The sequence below is a fragment of the Anguilla rostrata genome, chromosome 7, assembly GCF_018555375.3.
Source record: "Anguilla rostrata isolate EN2019 chromosome 7, ASM1855537v3, whole genome shotgun sequence".
Lineage (NCBI taxonomy): Eukaryota > Metazoa > Chordata > Actinopteri > Anguilliformes > Anguillidae > Anguilla > Anguilla rostrata.
Genome location: NC_057939.1, coordinates 13,548,431 through 13,568,296, shown reverse-complemented (window position 1 = coordinate 13,568,296; position 19,866 = coordinate 13,548,431). Strand labels below are relative to the sequence as shown.

The window sequence follows — 19,866 nt, the reverse complement described above, 5'->3', positions numbered from 1 at the left end:
ATTTTGAGGCATTTCCTTGTGCAACATGTGTACTGGAGCAAGATTAATTCAATCAATATTAATATGCTTCAGTTCATTTGCTGAGAGGAGTAGTATACTTTTCCATCCAGAACAGTTTTATGCAAAATTATGCACATGGCATAGGCTGTCAGATTTTTGCATTTCGAAAACTTCACATTTAGGCTTGATGTGCTTCTCCACTGATATTCTGCTAATTCTTTCGACTAAGTTTTATTGTCTCAAGTTGTCATTGAGAGTATTGTCGAAGTTATCTGCAAATTATAATTTTGATTTTTAACAATTAAAATCGCAAACAGCTATGTATATTCCTTTATTTACCATTTTAAATCCTTAAAGTCATTACTTGAGACTGACAAGATTCCCAGGGCACCCACTGGATTTCCACATGACATTAAAGAAAACTGTTTGGTTTGGGAAAGGGCAGCATTGGAGTGTTATTGCATGGGAACAGGCAGTAAGCTACTGTTATAAAATAGACAAGCAGGAATGAGTCTTGAAAAGAGTGGATTTCAGAAACAGTACACTCTTTGTATTTTCTTTCATAAAAATATTAACGTTTTGTGGCATATGCAGCACTTCATTATGTTCCTCCCGCCCTCATGAGTTGCTGTGGACTTATACAACAATCACAACACTAGAGAACAACAAACTGCAAGCTAATAATAACATAAAACAGAAATGGCAAAGGACACTTTCCAAGCCCTTGTTATAGCAAAAAGCAGAAGGGCAAAATTTACAGTACTCAAAAGGACTCAAACTAAATTTAATGTAATTTAAAATCAAAAACCCGCAGAATATGTTTCTTACAAAGTGTGCATGGGACTTGTTAAATTCAGTTCCAGAATGGGAACAAGTGGCCTAAGAGCCACAGCTGTTGCTCGTCAAATTAATCATCCTCTTTGAGGACTTCAAGTCTTAAGCAAGCACAAAAAAACAGGGTTCTCAAAGAAAATGGTTCCACTTCAGGTTACGTCTCACACAGCACTCACGCAGATGCGTTCTTTGGCAATTTATCATTGTTGAGGGAGAATATTTTTGTGCAGCATTTCATTGTAACTGGAGTAAAGCACAGCCACAGCAAGTGTCTCACCATCTTCAAGGGACTGTCTCCAGACATGAAATCAATGTGGACAAAGAGCGTACAACTAAGCCAAAAGGGGAACAGAATGGAAAATGTTCACTTATTTGCACATAATGTATGTTTCTGGATTATGCTTAGCTAACATAATGTTTGCTAGATACATTGCTAACTATAATGTTATCTAGACTGCCATGCATTGCACAATGGCAGCATCCACCTAGGAATCAAATCTACATCCTTGGAGATACTGTATAGTACAAGCGCAATTTCCTGAACACTGATGTGAAACACTACCCTCTTCCAATGGGCTGTGATACCTGCTCAAGCTCACTTCATGTCACAACTGGTTGCTAAATACCATAAAAGTACATAGCTACTTATGTACTTTTTTTATCTTATCATAACATTAGGTAATATTATAGCCACAGTACATGTAGCTAAGTCAGAGTAAGCACTGAATTAGCTAGCTTGTATTTTTAAAAATAAAAAACAATAATGTTACCTCATATTGTTTATCCTTAAAGTCAGTTCTCTTTCTGATGTCTCTCTTTCTGAAAAAGCAATATAGATTATTTGAGAGCTTTCATATGCGGCTTTGATATGCAGTCCACGGACATCCTATCAACCAGCGGGGGTAACTGGAGCACGATGAAATGCGGACTCCTAACCCTCTCAGACCCTGGGTGATACAATTACCAATCGCACATCGTCCTATGGAGCTGCCGACCACACTTGGCATTAGCTCAGTCAGGTTTCGATCCAAGACTGTGTGGCTTATCCGTGCATCACAGTGTGGTGCCTTTACCGATTGAGCCACCCAGCTGCATCAAAAATTATTTTCTGAAATATTTTATAAAAGACAAGTAATTAGTGCCTTTCTGTCATCTTCCTTGTTACTGTTAATGTCTTTTGTAATCACAACAGCTTACTCACATGGAAGCTGCCTTCATTTTCTTAGTGGTCTGGCTGCTGGACACTGCAGATGATGTCATATTGCATAACAGAGCAAAGTACGGCAGCTGCATCTCACAGTTTCATTACAGTGCCTTGTCTGTGAGGGATGATCTTATCTGTCTCAAGGCGAGCCCAGCACCTCTTCCTGGGTCTGCTGTTTCCAGAGTGACCAATACCAGACGCCGGTCTCCTGCAGCAGAGCACGGAGACCCGCAATCAGAAAATAGGAAGAAAACACCATGGATAAGAGGAGATGGCAGACCTACACCCACTCTGTCTCCTAGTCTTTAGTTTCACTCTGCTTCAGCTTTACTGTTGCCTGTTTACGCAGCTTTTATAAGCAATGTGAAACTGAGGCCATACTGTAACCTGCAGTGTTAGCATTTTATTTATGAAGAATGAAGAAAGAGGCATATTGGGGCCACCCGCTGTCAGTTAGAATCAAATTGTGCAGGTTATGCCGGGGGGTGTAGATGGCATCATTAAGATTGAGCTGTGCGGTGGCGAACCTTTCAGCGGTGCTAGCAAACCCGCCTGCAGTGGCTTCAACCCCCACAGCCACCCAACCCTGTACTGTTTCAAAGCTTCAACACTACTGTAAAATCCCTCCCACTGCCGAAGACAGTATGCAAATATACAGCAACAATATGCGCTGCATCTCGGTGTTATTTTTTTGGCCAACACCACCCCTACAAGATGAATTCTGCAGCCATTTCTTGATCGAAAAAGTAATCAATGAGATAATCAATGGATGGGTCATGAAGTTGCTGACCACAGCCTGGGGACCTCCAGCTTGACCCACGGAATGGATGCGCGCGGTTGAAATGCGTGATCCTTGTCAGAAATTCAGCGGAACTGCCTTCTCAAAGACTGACACAAAGATCAATGTGTTAGACCTGTGTGACATCCACTACCTGCACTTACTTAGCCCCCTTCCTCATAATCAGCAAAACGCATTATGCACCTATCAAACAGACGGCCTTACTGTGTTACGACCGCAAAATAAATCCATATGGCATCATTTTGAGAAGATATTTGCATAGTGCTTAAAAAGGATAATGTTTCAAGGTTGTAGTTCAACAGTCTTAGAATATTAGAAATTGGTATGCATGGTGAAATAACTTAAGGTGCTTAGAGATGATAGGAATTAAAGTCAGAATAAGGATTTGCATGATAACTGGTGATTTTCCATTTCCTTTTTATTACATCAAAGGCCACACGGTGCATACTGTATGTATTTGGGCAATGTTATCATTTATCCTCAGTGGCCTGAATTCAATTTTCAAGTAAGTTATTTGTTTCAGAAATGCTATCAAGAGCAAAATACAACCCTTATCAAAATGACATTGCTGTTTTGTTTCCTGACCTAGCAATACGCTCTTCTTATCAATTCATTCAGAGTCTCTTAGTCTTTAGTTTGAAACCCATCTCCCCAGAGAGGATAGTGTCCCTACATTGCTTCTAATCTGCTGATGTGACTCTGGGCTATGTGTTCACAAAACTTTAGTATCCAGAACTTTGTTTGTCTGTTTCTCGTTCAAGTCACCACATACAGGGCAGATATCTTTGGAAACACCAAGGTACTTCATTGCTGAAACATTTGTTTTTCCATTGTATATTGTTTTCATTATAATGGCAATCATCGCCATCATTATTATTATTGCTACTAACATTTGCACAACGTATGTGTTACATGAGGTTCATATAATGATATATCTTAATATACATATTCTTGTTTTGATATTCATAAATTGGGGGATTATTTGCCATAGTAATTTGCCATATGTTCTCTCTAATACATAGGAATAATGAGGCTGGCATAGCCAGTCTTCATCCTTCAGGGATCTAGCTCCAATAGCTATGTTTCCATCAGTGTGAGTTTTATCCACATTTGGAATACCATTTCTCAGTTTTGTGAGACTTGCCTAATGGGCATTGTTGGAACAGAAATATAAATTAGTTGACTTTATAAAAAACTCAACTGGAATGAAAAATGTGAAAATTACTGCTACACCTAAATCTGAACTCAAGTAAATGGTAGTAATTACAATTTACAATTACAAAGTCACCTGGGCTGCATTAAATAATCTGCTGTTTTCGTGTGCAGTATTGTCTTGCACAAATACCTTTTCCTTGTCTAATTACTACAAAAAGTTGTGACCTTTTTTAGTACAATAGCATATTTCTCTAGCTGACATTTTTTCTTCAAGTGATCCCTCTCGTTTTGAACTATCCTATTTATCTTGTAGTATATAATTGCTATAATGTGCAGAAATGATTTGCAAATTTAATACCATGGAGAAATGAAAGCTTCATAATGCGTGTCATGCTTTTAGCATGTTAATGCATTGTCTCCTGTCTGCTTCCCACTCCTGTCGTCTTTCCCAAGCAGACCCAAGACATTTGATTTTATTCAACATCATCTATAATGAACTTTTCAGAGAATATTATTTTTACCCTATTTTCTGCATCCCAGCCTTCAGACAACACAAGCAGCGATTCCTCTTAGTTGCTCCCACAGTCTGTAGTCGCAGGTGAAACGTGTATCACATCCTGATGGAAATCCCCCAATAAGTGCCAGGATGGTTTAATTATCTGGAGCGAGTCTCTGTTCTGGAATAAACAGGTATACAACAGAGCGCTGAGGCATTGACCCTCCTGCAGGGTGTAGCTGTGCCAGTTCTCTCTCACTGTTCACAACTCCCCTGCCCTGATTCCTCCTAGGACTCCACCGTAGCAGAACATTACTATTAATAATAGTCTCTTTTTTCCCCCAACAGACAGCTCTCTTTAGCGATTTCCACATAAACTGTTTCCCGTGAAGGGTCCAGTGTTGGAACAGCTCTCGCGGAAATAAATCAGATCCGTCGGGATTACAGCCACTGGAATTTTTATTTGCCTCTGGTATCGAAGAATATGAATGGCAAAATGGACATATGCTTGTCACTGGTACTGTGCGGTATACGTTTTCGCACTTCCATAAGGCAGAAGCGAAGGCTGGTCTCGCCCACGGCTGTTCACATGGTTCCATAGGCAGTCCCTGTTGATATATTCAATATTGATCGCCAGGGAGGAATGAGCCCCACTGCCCCCACACTAAGGCATATGCAGGCGGGAAGAGGAGCTGTCAGGGCTAAATATAGCTGCCAAGCATCCCCAGTGATGAGTAACTCCTTATGAAAAGCGCCATGTGCACAGCCCTCTGCAGTGAGCTTCCACAGAGAGCACACTGCAGGCTCACTGAAGAGCGGCCATCTTCGGTTCAGATTAAAGGTCCAGGAAAACTGGATTCAAATTGCGGGTACATTCGCCAGAAGTGACAATTGATTGTCTTCTTAATATTTCTTTTAAGTTTTTAACCCATTTATAACCATTAAATTGTAATAAACGCTGTCATATGTTGTGACCCATGTCCCCATTCCTCTATGCTCTATGAAACCACTCGGTCTCTGCCCATTTTCCGCCATGGTCTGAATACCATGATCTGATCTCTTCAGACTCTTAACTATCACTACTCTGCAGGGTACTCACAATCTAGGATCGCTCTTTAATCCTCAAGCACTTTCATTTTACACTTGCATCTTCATCCAGCACTTACATTGCACTTGTATCATTATCTTTGTTGTAGCTTTATCATATCTTGTTGTTATGCCTCATTCTAGTTTCACTCGTCATAACTTTCTGACCTAGCCTATGCTTACTGCGTGAACTGACTTGATGTTCATGGCTATGGGTAACTGATACATAATGAGAATTGTACCTTATCGGACTGGTGTTTTGTAGCTGTTCAATAACCATCAGTATGCACTTTTTGTATGTCGCTCTGTGATATAAATGTAATGTAATGTAATGTCATGTGACCTGTTCTGCAGATAAGGATCGGGTGGGCGTGTATCTGCACTCATTAATATTCATATCCGTAAGACACCTCATATGTAAACCATTCCTCATTGCTGGTTAGAGCAGGTTGCCCAGTGCAGTAACATTAGACTACCTGACAACATGGAAGAAAGCAACATAAGCTAGGTTTACCATCGTATAATTAAACCTGTAGATTATTCCATGTGTAATAACATTGTAACACTGAGCTACTGTACAGTAATATTAGACTCAACAGCAGTCTCAAACTCATTACTCTCGAATAAAGAAAGGCTTTAATTCCACATATCTAAGCTTGAAAGCTATTTAATTCTCGCTGGCCAACGGTAAGCCTACCTTCTGATCCATCACACATATGTTCTGTGACCACCGCGAGTGTCACTAGCAGTGACAGTTGGGAGGGAGGGAGGGAAGGCACTGCGCCATGCACTATTGCTAGCTTTTCAGCAAGGGCACGTTGTTTTTGCAGATAGTTGGTGATGTCCTCCTCACGAAATTGGGCACCACAAACATTAACCATTGGGGTTATTTCAATATTGCAGTGCTTTTGCGAAATGTAATCAGAATGCCACCTGTGCAGAGGACACCTTTAGTATCAGTAGCTGCTAGAATGTGCATCATACACCTCTCTGGAGATATAATACACACTATGCATTCTACCAGCGGTAATATAAAATATGCACCTTTCCAGAGGTACTGTATTATGAACCTTTACAGTGGAACAATATACTTTTTCTGTCTTTCCATAGACTATAAAAAGTATACACCATAAACCTTTCCATAGATACGCAGCACGCTAAACACCTTTCCAAGAATAGAAGTGCACATTCCACAGTATGAACAACTTCAGATATGTATCATGACAAGCATGGGACCAGATGAAATGGGTTTTGGTTTCATCTGGAAGGAGGGGAGGGAAGCTTGTTTCTCCTGGTCTCCCGCTCTCTCTCTAACCATGTGATGGATGGCGTGAAGGAACACTGAAAACGGAATGGCCCTGCTTTGCATTCGGGTGGAGAGATGGCGCTTCATCTTAGTTTCACTTTGTTCAACCATTATGAATCCGGTAAATAGCACTCCATTCCAGCACTCAAAAAGCCAAAGAAATGCAGAGAAGGGCCCGCAATTTAAATAAAAATAAATAGGACAAGAGACAGGAAGCATTTTGGATTTGGATTGTATCTAAATGATGATTAATGCTAAGCTCTTGGTCCATTAAGTGATTTCTCTAATCGGTGCATTTTAAGCGGAGAGATCTGAATTATTCTCCTTATGCAATTACAGATTACAGGCAGGTGGGTGAGGAGACCAGAGCATCCTCGTCAGTATGAAGGGGATGGAAAATTCCTGAGAGGAAAAATATTTTATTGCCAAAAACACTGTGCATGAATACGGGTACATGTATTTTCATGTGTTTTACGCTATCAAACCTGGTCAGTACTTCATTCTTTCATATCTGTTCTAGTGTCCTGTTCCTGGCTGTGAGTTTACCATGCTGTTCATTTTTAGACCCATAATTGCTATCTAGCTTATTTTCAGAATATCTCAAGTCAAGGAAGCAGTTTTGATACGAACTAAGTGGTGGAAGAAAAGTACATTTAAAAAATCTGTCAGCGCCGCATAAAATAAAATAACCTTGATTCCTGCACCCCCACCCCCCAGCTCCATTAAATAAAACAGGACTCAGCAAAATACATCATTAAAAAAAGAAGAGCTCTAAAGATCTAAGTTGCTGTAATCTCTGAGGTGTTTACGGGGGCCAATCTGAGTCATTCAGCGAGGAACGGTGGAATACTGAGGAAAAACAGGCGAGTAGATACACACCTGGGGCAGAATCACAGTTCCATCACCAAACAGGTAATTAAAATCATGCAAATGAGCACCGTAATGTATCAAACACACACACACACATATATGCATGCATACACACATACTCACAGACACACACACACACACACACACAGACACACACACACAGGCTTCGTAGCTGAGAGTTACAGCTGCTATGGAAGTAGAAGGGGAAAAATGCAAATCCAGGAAGACATTGTGCCATTTTAACATGTGATTGTTAAAGAGCCATTGCTAAAATAAACCAAACAAGTATGAATCATACATCTACCTGATACCACAATGTCACAAAATTATATTATTAAGCCTATTCATGCCATTGACTTTTAAATGGCATTGGACATTATTTACAGCAGTGTGCAAAACAATTGGACAGGATTAAGTTGGATTTGGAAGAACAAAATGACTGATATGAATTAAGACTCCTCTCAGTCAGATATTTTGTACACATATCCTGAATGACCATTTGCATTTATAAGCTTGGTCCATTACTGTGACATCAGCTGTCAGTTCAGGAGGGGGCAAATTAGGGCCTGCATCTGAAGCATGCCTCCTCCTTCTTTTCACTTCTGCAGTCCACCAGAAAAGTAAAAGGACTTCTTCTATGGGTCACATCCTGAACATCTGACAGTGTATAGCTATGTATGTATAGCTGACACACATTCAGGCCGTGGTGTCTAACTGTAACCCTCAGGGATATGAAATAAGATAAGCAAACAATAACGAGGAACTTAAAACTAGCATTCTTCAAAATAAAATCACTGATGCATCTTACTACCACTACCACTGGTTGTATGGTACATATTTGTTCTGGTCTGGTCTGTTTTGGCTGAGAGACTTCCAGCATGGTTCCCAAGTGACCACATGAGTTCTAATGAGCTTGTCTTAAATTAATTTAATTTAGCATAACCTATACGCTGGGCTTTGCCTCCTCCATCTGCCATAGTCTCTTAGCAGCTGGCGATTAACCTGAGAGACTCTGCAATATGTCCACTTGGTTGCAGTTGGGTACATGGATTAATATAACAGAGATGCAACCCCCATCACACACACACACACACATGCACACACAAACACACACACATACACACGCGTGCACACACACACACAGACACATGCACACACACACATACATACACACGCACACACACACTCACTCTCACACACACGTACATGCACACACACATACACACGCATGTACAAGCACACACACATACACGTGCACATACACACAAGAGACTCTGCAATATGTCCAGTCGGTTGCAGTTGGGTACATAGATTAATACAGCAGAGATGCAACCCCCATCACACACACACACACACATACACACACGCACGCGCGCGCGCACACACACACACACACACACACACACACAAACGAGAGACTCTGCAATATGTCCAGTAGGTTGGATTAATACTGCAGAAATGCAACCCCATCACCACACACAAACACACACACACAACCCTCGCAAACCAAGTTTCTCCTGTCTCTAGACACTGAAACCAGGCAAACACACACATGTGAATAATCAGCAGAATAGTTTCACATCATCTCTGTACATTGCTTTCACTTTACTTCAGTGTAGGGCATTCAGAACAGAACATTCACATCTAATGAGATGCAATTCTCACAGGTCTGACTCATTTTCTGTTTTTTTGTCAATATGAATGCTTCATATCTTGCGATAATTGCCTTTTATCGCTTGTATGCTCTAAACTCCCTTCATTTCTTATAGACAGCAGAGTGAATACTTATACTAGCAGGGGTCACCTTTGAATGCTGAAAGCAAAGATGAAAATATATAATAAATGGCAAATAATAAAGATGTTATTTATGGTATGCATTTGTGACTGAATGAAGTTCTGCTTGTCTGAAAATGTTGCTAAATATGCTTTACATGGTAAGACAAGTAGCCCATTCAGAAGCTAATCTAATGTTAAGGTGGTGTGTGGTGCATGAAGAAGGAAAATGAAGAGGTGAGACAAGAAATGCTCTTCTCTGCATAAATCATCATTATTCCATAACATACAGACATTCTGCCTCACAGTCAACTTATAATGAAAAGGGTTTTCCACTGTGGTCGGGCTACCATCTGCTTCCCTTTCTGTCGCTGATCCCTAAAAAAATGGCAGCTGAATGCTCCAGCAGGTAAGGTTTATCTATTTATATGGCTATAAGGATTTTTTTAAAATAATAATTAATAAAAATAATATTTGAAGAAATAATCATATCTATTTATACGTATATGGTTATTATACTTATGCTTATGTATAATAACTACCATACTTATGCTTCTTTGTTGTATCTTAGTTGAATTTACAGACTTTATGTTTTTTTATGTAGGTGTGCTTTCACTTTGATTATAAAGGATTGGTTTGTTTTCCTTTTCTTGTTTCATGACCACAAGGGCCACCTTGTTTCAGGTGGAGGCCATTTCAGGAATGAAGCCACAACCTCTGGAGCAGTTTGAGTAGGTAGAAATCAGGACCCAGTTGCCTAAGGGAACTCATAAACTTTGCTAGTCGTATTTATGACAGTGTTGATTACTTTAAATGGATAGACTTTTCAAAAGAAAAGGAAATTTCCTGGCCAGATTGATCACTGTTCAATTGTTTGCAACGTGCTTCAGTGCTTCACAGTGATGTCACTGAGGGCACAGAGCTGCAGTATAATGACTTCAGCAGAAATAAACGAGCTTTGAACGTTCATACTGATATGCTGTTTTTTTTTTCTTGCTTTTTGATTCCACTGTTAAATTATTTTTTCAGAGCACGTACACCTAATCTTATGCAGCATAAAGCCATGCTGAAGTGAGCAGAAATGTTTATTCAATTTATCTTATCCACCCTGTTCTCTCTCGCTCGCTCACACTCTCTCACCATTTGCTTAAACTTTCAGGAAGAAATTGGAAGATTTTTATTCCCCCTGGACTGAAAAGCTTCTGAACATGTGCTGTTAATCCTCTCATACTCTTCTGTTTAACTCACTGCATGAAATCTTGTGGGGTGGATTTAATTTCTGGAGGAACAAATATTTTCATTCTGTTTATCCAATAATAGAAATGAGGTAAATGATTATTACTGTCAGGTGTCACCCATAACATTGGCTAAACCCTAGTGTGACTAAAAGCAGCATATACAATGTCTGATTCTATGCCATAGTCCCCTGTTTAAAGAACAGTTTTGCACAAAAATCTCAAATGCTATATTTTGAAGTAAAAATGTACATACAATGTGATTAGTGATTTATCTATGATTGTCTTTGCATTGTAGTTTAAATTATCGACTCAATAAAAAACATTTCTTATGAGGGGGGTATCTTGAGTTTTTCTTCTTGAGAAAAATGGGTAAAATGTTATGGAAACAAATAAGAAGGGGAGAGACATCCACCCATGAAAATTACAGCTTGCAGTGCACATTGCTCATGCATTATTTGAGCCAAATAACTTGTCACTTACTATCAGCAATCACATCCACTAAATGCTGCTACAGGCCACTGTCAGGGTAAAGAAGGGGCTCATGATAGGAGTGAATGATCCATTACGGGACAAAATGTTCCTTCTGCTGCTCTAGTTGGGACTCTCCTTTTCTTCTGTTCTCTGTATTCCCATATCTAGAAGATTCCTGCTATGTCATAGGAAATCATGGTGCTGTCCATGCTGCCATGGATGCTCTGTTTTTAGTCACAGCCCTTGAGGATATCCATAACAAGAGAGATAATTAGGCAATTACAGAGACAGATTTTCAATGTGAAGCACACCAAGCTGTGTTTCTGTTCATTGGTCATATATTATGAGGAGAAAATATGAGTATGCTCATAGGAAAATAAGACCAGGTTAAAACCTAGTATATGGCTGGACCTAACACACGTGGTCCGGCTGACCAATGGTGTAACTTCACTCGGTCACTCAGTCACTCAGTCACAGACATTCGCGTTTGTAGTGCTGGCCCCGCTGTTGTGCTCCAGCCAAAAATGGTGAATGATGGAATTGGAAGATGCCCTTTTGTGCCTTTGTCACCCTATATTCACACTTCATACAATCTGGAATGGCCAAGTCTATTTTCAGGATCATGCCACCACTGCAACATCCTCAGTCAAATTTGGAGAGCGAAGCCATGCATGCATTCTCCTCAATACCATGTGCCGACAGGCTGCACCTCTTTTCATCCTGCACTTCAGCAGCTGAGCTGCGGTCATAGCACCAGAGAACCACACCACTCACACAATCAGAGTCGTTGTTGTACACGAAGCTGGGGAATACACGATTGGCTGTATCCCTCTCTACCTGTGTAATACTATGGTTGTTCATCACTCTGCTCACAGCTGGAACTGACATGCTCAGGATAACATATCAGACTTCAGAGTGCATCATGGCACCAAGCATAAGCTTCCAGTGCAAGTGGTGCATGCATCTTTATTTAGCTCATTAGTATGCTGGAGGAATGTTCTTAAGGGCGAAGCGAGGAACTATATGTATTCTAAATCAAGTGCTGCTGTTTGTCCACACTTTTTATCACCGTTTCACAGCTTCGTGGTTATTTACATAATGTTCTGTACTTCCTGTTTTTTATTGTTTTTTTGCTGTAGTTATATTCTTTTCAATATATTTTGGCCTTTGTGAATCTGGATTGGACTCTGCATTAGATATTTAAAAGACTAAGTACATCTCAGTTCTCCTGACTCACCCACCCAATCTCACTCATTAATCCAGTCATTTGTTCAACGAGCCACCAGACCATCTCTTCACAGCACAGCAGTCAATCATTCACACACCAGGTCACACTTCACATAACTGAATCACTCATTAACTAATCCACCCCTATTCCCAGTGCACCCAGTTCCCTCTCGTTCGCCCCTCTGAAGCTGCAGTACCACTTGGCTGACCCCAAGAGGGAGCCAGATGCTGGAGCCAGTAAGAGCAGTTACCAACTCTACAACAACTCTACTCTTACTCAAAATACACCAATTCAGCACCAGGGAAGCTCTCAGAATATGAAAGACTACAGCCGTGGAGATCTGTCTGACTGCCACAGGGAATTCCACAATGCTTGCTTCTGAGCTGAAGTAGCCACTTTTTGGTTTGGCCACTGTTTTCTCTGTTCTTATTGTCCCCGAGGAACCAAAAAGGACCTTCAAATTCTCTCCACGGGGTGCATATAGCCTGCAGTTTATTTTAGGCAATTTCATGGACACTGAGCAAACCAGCATGCTGGGGAAGATGTTCGGCTGACAGGCTGCGGACTGCAGGATCACCTTGACAGTGTGAGCAAGGGTGTGAGGACTAGAGCTGTAGAGCCCTGGACCAGCAATGCCTCAGGCCTGCTGAGCTATCAACAGCTCCAGAGAGTGTTTCAGGTGCTAAACAGGATTGCACCGTACTTGGTTATGGATTTTAAAGCCCCATAGCACAAAAGAGACAAGAAAAATAACCATAAGGCTGCAACGCACACATAACTTTGCAGGAATAAATCACATAAATTACCATGCAGAATAGTCAACAACTGCTGTGGTATATAGTGTTATTTTGTTGCCCAGATGGAACATGACATGTAAAGCTTGCTATAAAACACATTCTTACACAGCCAAATGCCATGAAAAACTAGCGAGAGTACCAAAATGACTCAAAAGGCATTTGGACCAATATTCAACTCTGCCTAAATTAAGCAAATGTAAGCCTGGTGTTTGGAACTTTAAAGCAAGCAACACGTCATTCACCCAACAATGCAGTGTTTAACACTGCTTGGAGTGCCTGTGGTGAAGAAATGGATCGCATGGAATGTCACTGTTGGACCTTCATAACAAATCTTTCCTCACAATGCATACTGTGTGTTGCTATCCACTTCAATAATAATATTCTTTTTCAATATTTATTTATTCTATCTTTAAAAAGTATCTCTGAGGCAAAAATCTAATAAACTGTAATCAAAACTTTCAAAATTGTAAAGCAACAAGACCAGATGCTACCCACTTCTGTCATTATTTATTTTCTCTATCAAGTTGTAATTTCAGGTTCCTCCTCACTTTTTTTTTTGATTGAGTGCATATTCAATATCTGTTAAAATAGTTTGAAAGTCTGAAAAGAATTGTGCACACACACACTTCCCCACAATTTAATTTAGAGAGTATGTGCAAGCCATTGTTGGCAAGGAGCCAAGAGTTGTTTCATGGGAACTCAAGGGTTTAAAATAACAATTTTACAATACACATTTGCAAGAGGAAAAAATCAATCAACAAAAGTCTCCTTAATGTTTCTTTTTTTTTTTGGGGGGGGGGGGGGGGTGCATTTGGGCCACTCAGGGGCCATGGGTTCTGACAAAAAAGTTCCAAAAGATATGAGGCAGGGTGGGACAATATGTCCACAGCCTGCCTTGAGATACCCCGACTGTGCACATTGTCAGGAACTGTTACCCGTTGCGGCCCAGACCACTAATCACAGGTCCATTATATCTGACAACCGCCTCACTGGACTGACTTAAAAGCATTACTTCTAGAGAGGCAGCAGAGATTACCTGTCAACCGAGCTATCTGACAGGCAGCAAAGGGCAGGGATTGTCTACAGCTGACCAAGGGCTTGGTAGAGGGCTTAAGTTGACCTGAGCAGCTGACCAAGACCAGCGCTGTCTGGAAACATCTGGAGGCATCCCAAGAGTTGGAGCGAATGGAAGGGGAAGATTGGAGAATGACTTTTGATTTCCCTGAAAGTGACAGGCAGGAGCTTGGGTACTGTGATAAAGAGAAATTGACCCAATTATAAGGCACCACCCCCGGGTGCACACAGAAGCCTTTTCCACCTCGACACACTGTGTGTCAGATACGCCATGGTGCAGGCTCCACTGTAACGCTGTACTCTTTCACTTTTAATTAGGCGGACACAATGGAAACGGATCGCCATGCTGGAATGGAAGACATGGTTGAGGAAAGCTGATTAGGTGAGGGGAATTTCTGTCATCATCTTGGAAAACACTTACACTAAATCTAAGAGGTGCCTGCCATCTTTGCATGTAGGTGATTACAGTCAAGGCAACATGTGAAATATGAGATGAAAATTGGAGAATTAAGACATGGTGTATGTTTATTAGCCCTTTAAAAAAAACATTTTTTTGGAAAACGACTCAGGTTGGTGTTTGGTATTATGGAAAATAGGGCCATTGTTTTGCCACATAAAAATGATATATGAAAGTGCCATATCGTCACATCTATTGGGAAATATGCATTATTCTGTTTGCAGGACACACCTCGCGGATCAGGATCTATATACCATCTAGAGACCAAAAGCAGGCACCAGCATGTCCTACTTTGTTATGAGCATACTGGTGCCTAGAGATGGTTGCCGCTCCATATGCCATGTTACTCTGCAGCTGCAAACTCTACAATCAGAGTGGCCTTTGCACTTCAGCAAGTGCATAACATTAGACATCCAAATAAAGACGATTATATATATAATTATACTTAAAAATATGTTTCTTTTTTTGGGGGGTGGGGGGGGATTAGACGTCACAGTATTAGCTGTGAGACTGTAACAGCATGATGTGACTCAACATCAGGTGACAGCAGGCAGCCACCACAGTAATGATCTCCCTGCTGCTCGATTAAGAAACTGAAATGGCCCTCGTAAAGTTATGCAGCTGTAACCTTTAAGAGCAACGCCTATTCATTTGATTACGAACGAAAACCCATCAACTTAAATTTAAGTGAATGAGAGAGCTAAATGTGCTCCCGCAGCTGTCCAATGAGGGCAAAGGTTGAGCATGCACAACACATCAGTGTGCCTGGCATGGAAACTGTTTTGGGGGGGCTGGAGGGTCTATGTTATGGACGGATTTGGATGACATTTTTTTAAATGGCTGCCTATGGGACAGGAAGGAATGATTCAATTTTAGCTTTGCCAAGACAGCTCTTAAGGGAGCAGAAGAGTATGTACTCAATCCAGTTCAGCTCCATATTCCTGCAGACTATCTGTGCTATCCTTACAGGCTCCGTAATGGGGGTAAACTAGGCTGCACACGTTTCCTGGGATTCAAAAGGCGGATGACAAAGGAATCTAATTTCCTGCATCTTTATTCTCAGAAGAAGAAGGATTGCATTTCCTTCAAATGGCAATTTTTATAGCTCCTTTTGCCTTTGGGCAGATTGGTTTTTCCTCAGGAGTGTTTATTTCATGCAATGATGGTGCTACAAGCTGCCTTGTCATTTTCAATATTTCATCTGGGGGTACTGGAGGCCAGTGGGAGGGCTGTGGAAGAGGTGGTTTAGAAACAGGATGTGGGTGGGCTGGACCGTGGACGTCTGTCCTTGACTCTAGATGCTCTGGCACTCAAGATTTATAACTTCTCATTGGCTTAATATCTCCAACAACACCCACACACGTGTTTTAGTTTGGCTTTCATTAATAAATGCGCTAAGTTGATTATCAGTAATCCTTTTTAGGGTCATTTTAACAAAGGGAGAAGGGAAACGGCCTTATAAGGCTGTTTACCCTTCCCCGTCAATTCCTTGTAGCATCAGTCCATTCTTTATCACTTAGGACTCACAAACAAATGACCCACAAAGCATTGCAGGGCTGCCGCATTCCTGGATCTTAGGGTGAGCACCCTTTCTTTTTTCATTTTGTCGCAGCTGAAGAAAACAACGAAGGCAATTTACTCACGTTGATTATTCCGTGGCCACTCTGGGTTTTTTGTATGTTCTGTATATCCATTTCCACTTAAACTGCACCTGCTTTGAGGGTTGGAATGACCTCAGAGGCTATTTCAATCTTTGCCAGCTGTTTTTTTTGGGTGATTTGTCAATGGTGTTTTGAGACCTGCCAATCATTGGGGCTGACCTCCAATCCCAGTAGTGGCTCTCTCTCCTCAACTCGTAGGTGGAGGTCACAATAGTATTTCCCATGTAACCCCTGATAGGATCTATTTTTATGAGGCTTTCGACAAATACATTATATGTAATGACTAAGCAATGCTGGTTATGGCTCCTAAAATGCTAGGTCCACATGAAATAGGTACACGAATGACCTTTACCATCTACTTTGAGTCAAAATGGAGAGTTATATTCCCCCAGAGGGCATCTAATGTTTTACCGGAAACCTTCTAGAAACTGGTCTTCTCTTTTAGGCTAGCCTTTTCAGTGAAAACATAAAACCAGACAGCACTACAGTATCTATGGTTCACTAACATTTTCTGATTACAGTAAAAACAAGACCAGGTCAAAACCTAGTATATGGCTGGACCGGCGACCAATGGTGTAATTTCATCACTCGGCGACTCTGTCACAGACATTCGCGTTTGTAGGGCTGGCCCCACTGTTGCGGTCCAGCCAAAAATGCAAAAGCATCAGTAGTGCGGTATATACAGTACACCTGCTCACATTTAGAAATGGGAACGTTTGAGCATTATTTATTTATTTTGTTTATTAATAGGAGACACTGACCTTTGTTCTTTCCGTTCTTTCAAAGACAGCCATTTAGCATCAGCTTTGACATCTTCGGCAGAATGAGTGACTGGCCAGTCTTTAACTTGGGGGCGCTCACCACAGCCACAGTTCTGCTAGCCCTGAGTGAGAAGTCAGCAGGGACTCAAAGAGTGCTGCTGTCAAGGAAAGCACTGCCTGCAGGGAAAGACTCCCCTCAGATTGAGATTATTAAAACCATCAGCCATTATCAGTTTCAGGCAACCTGTCACACATTTCAAATTTAGCAGATTTTTAAAGCAGATGTCGAGTCAGTCTGTTCTGAAATGATGGAATAATAATTTCAGAGCCACAAGGGTTGTCTACACAGCTGCATTATGATTATGGATACCAGCAAATACTGTAGCGTGGCTATAGCTATTAGATAATTGCATTTGATATTTTGAAAATAAATATTTGGTTATTGGTACTTTTAAGTTGGAATAGTTGTATGTACATGAAAATGTAGGTATGGACAAATAACTTCGCCCTTGCAGTGCATGCTATAAATGTTTAACGGTAGGAGACCATTATGGCACCGAAACCGTATCATTTGCTAGACCAAGTTCAAAATGTCTGTACTTCTGTTTTAAAATGCCTGCCTCCATTCATAAGCTTGGATCAATATGAGCCCGATGGACACTCTTCAATAATATTTGGCAGGATCATTATCCATGCATTTTCAAATCACTCAAGCACCTGCCGAGCACCCTGGCCTGCTGTAGTGTATATTATAAAAACAATAACTTTCATAAAACATAAACCATTATCATTAATCAAAAAAGCTGACCTGCTAGGTAGGTCTCATTCCCAATCCTGTACACACCATTGTTTTTTTTTGTTTTGTTTTGTTTTTAAATTACACCTCAGGTTCGTTTGGCCTTATTGTTAATTTAAAAAGGAAATAAATATTCTTTGGTATGCTCAATGTTTGGTGTGTGTCGTTTCTTGACGTGTATCAGGCATATATACATGTGCTTTGTACATGTGCAATGTATGAGCTTGAGAACACATGCATGTGTTCACATGTATGATGATATTTGTATATCTTGAGCTCTTGTGTGACACTGGGCTTTTTTCAGAGGGCCAGGGGTCTCAGGGTCACATCTAACTGCCCGCTGATGTAGTGCACACATTTGTAGTTCATTACCTGTCTGTCAAAAAGCAGAATTCACAAGCACTGCGTTTTTACTGAAGTACTCAAGCAGCCCCTTGGTATCGTGGGTGTTTACACCAGATAACTAGCCGCATTACCGTTATTCCAGGGGTTGCATTTTATGTACACAAACACATAGCCTCATGTTCATTGTTTGTATCATGCCATCACGTGTTTGCCTTGATAAGACTATTTTGTGTCATGCTAAGCTTTTTTCAGTTTTCTATGAGACAAATTACAATGAAACTGTATCCTGTGAATAGATGTTTTAAAGTCTAAGTTAATGCATGTTCATACATAGGCTATATGCCAGATGGGTACCACTATGCCACACATGGTCTCCTCTCACTGTCAATTGTTGTAAGATCACAAGACCAATTTTATTTATGCCATCTTTAGATCTATAATGTTTGTGACTCCACAATTTAAGATTTGTAATCAAACAATTTACATGTGGGTAAAGTGCACATTCTCAGCTTTTTTTAAGGGAATTTTGTACACATTTTGGTTTCACCATGTAGAAATTACAGCACTTTTTGTACATAGCCCCCAATTTCAGGGCACCATAATGTTTGGAACATTATGGTTAGTACCATGATGACTTTAATTTCCACATATCCTTTTTAGTTTACATTCAATGACTGTAACCCATGGAAATCACTAGGCGCTGAGTATCTTCTCTGGTGATGTTCTGCCAGGCCAGTATTGCAGCCATCTTGAGCTCCTGCTTGTTTCGGGGGCTAGTTGCCTTTAGGTTTCTCTTCAGTATATGAAATTCATGTGCAATTGGATTCAGATTGGGTGAATGACTTGGCCAGTCAAATATTTTCCAGTTTTTGACTTTGAAAACCTCCTGCTGCTTTCTCAGACTCATAATAATGCGTTCCTTGTCTTTCATTGGCACAACTCTGGTCTTCATGTTGACAAATGTCAAGAACAGGCAATCAAAAGCCTAGAATCAATACTGAAAGTTCTCTCATACCTGTGCTAAGGAAACAACAGAACACAGCTGACTAATCAGAAACATCAGAGAAGCCATTTGTCCAAAACATTATGCTGTCCTGAAACGAGATGGGCTATCGTTATGTCTATATGATGAAACCAATGTGTATACAAATACCCTTTAATAAAAGCTGAGAATCAGAGCCAAATCAAGAAGAAAAAAAGTATTTTCCCCAAACATTACGGAGCTCAGTGTACATAACAACAAAAAATCAAACTGACACTGTTACCTGAGCTGTGGGGTCGGCTTGCAAGCAACGTAGCCTACATTGCTTGCTAATTGGGTAATCAGGACGATAAATGCCCCACCGTCCTTAAAATAGATTTTAACTCTCAAGTTTAGTAATAACTTTCCGAAATGTATGCCTTGTTTAACAAGAAATTATTCGAAAATCATTAACAGAGTCACAGATACTGTCTTCCTCCCTATAAAACAGGGAAGGGCAGACTTCCCTTGTCATCGTTCAGCCTCTACGTGAC

At 40.7% G+C, this 19,866-nt stretch overlaps 1 long non-coding RNA gene across 3 annotated transcripts in view; it reads right to left on the bottom strand.

Annotated features, from left to right (window-relative positions):
- LOC135259067 (uncharacterized) overlaps positions 1-19,862 on the bottom strand; it is a 42,580-nt gene extending 22,718 nt beyond the window's left edge. Inside the window, exons 1-3 of one of the 3 annotated variants that reach the window (XR_010331183.1) lie at positions 19,617-19,862; positions 17,211-17,332; positions 309-2,246 (exon numbers count right to left, since the gene is read on the bottom strand). This is a non-coding gene — a long non-coding RNA (uncharacterized LOC135259067). Of the gene's footprint in view, positions 1-308; positions 2,247-17,210; positions 17,388-19,616 lie in introns of those variants that run through there. The other 2 variants (XR_010331182.1, XR_010331181.1) reach the window with 2 other exon arrangements.
- Positions 19,863-19,866: the final 4 nt, after the last annotated feature.